Here is a 1,169-nt window from a genome sequence, read left to right on the forward strand (position 1 = left end):
GACCTAATCACAAAAATTCAAACATCCCTTGACAACAACAAGTTTTCTAGTGTCATCTTTATAGACCTAAAGAAGGCCTTTGATACTGTGGACCATAAAATACTCATACATAAATTAGAAAAAATCGGTATCCAAGGGCCCTTAATTGAATGGTTCAAAACATATTTAAAAGGTCGACCACAGAAAGTCAAAATTGAAGATGTTCTCAGTATAATAATGGAGATTGTATGTGGGGTTCCTCAAGGATCAGTTTTAGGTCCGCTACTTTTTATATATATATGATATTGGTGAAATTCCCCTGAAAGGTAAACTCCAATTGTATGCTGACGATGCAGCGATTTTTTATGAAAGCCAGAACCAAGAAATAATGTATGAAGAAATGACAAGTGATCTCTTAATTCTGAAGAAATGGTTCAATAGGAATAAACTAAGCTTGAACTTGAAAAAGACAAACTACATTATCTTCAAAAGACCACTTTGGATTGCACCACAAAAAGAAATAAAAATCGACAACCAAGTAATAGAAAGAGTAACCACAGTAAAATATCTAGGATTAATTTTGGATGAACATTTAAACTGGAACGAACATGTTAAGAAGATCATTCCCCAACTAAAAGCTGCTGCAGGGCTAATTTATAGACTTCGAAAAATTTTAAATATGGATCAACTTAAACTTCTCTACTTTGCGTATTTCCACTCCCATATGAGCTATCTATGTCCCTTTTGGGCTGTCTCAAACAATAAGCATCTTCAAAAGATTTCAGTCCTTCAAAATAGTGTGTTAAAAACAATTCTGGGGGTGGAGAGAAGGTTCTCAACCAAACTAATTTATGCAAAAACTGGTGTTGTTCCCCTAGAGGTCCTTGTTAAGATCAATCTGGCTTCAATCATTTTTAATCATGTAAATAATCAGAAGATTTTAAACACAGAAGTTACTTTTCATAATCAAGTTCATCTCCATAATACAAGAAATGCTGCTAATATCGTAATACCAGCAATCTCAACAACCCATTATGGTTCTAAAAGTATCCTCTATAATGCAATTCGTTTGTATAACCAGATTCCAGACATCATTTAATCTTCAAGAAACATACGTATCTTTAAGAAGAAAGTCAAAGAAGACTATCTCCAGAATTTCTTCAGCAATCTATATAGAAAAGCCTTTTAAT

Source organism: Frankliniella occidentalis, unplaced genomic scaffold (genome assembly GCF_000697945.3).
Source record: "Frankliniella occidentalis isolate FOCC.00 unplaced genomic scaffold, Focc_3.1 Scaffold285, whole genome shotgun sequence".
Lineage (NCBI taxonomy): Eukaryota > Metazoa > Arthropoda > Insecta > Thysanoptera > Thripidae > Frankliniella > Frankliniella occidentalis.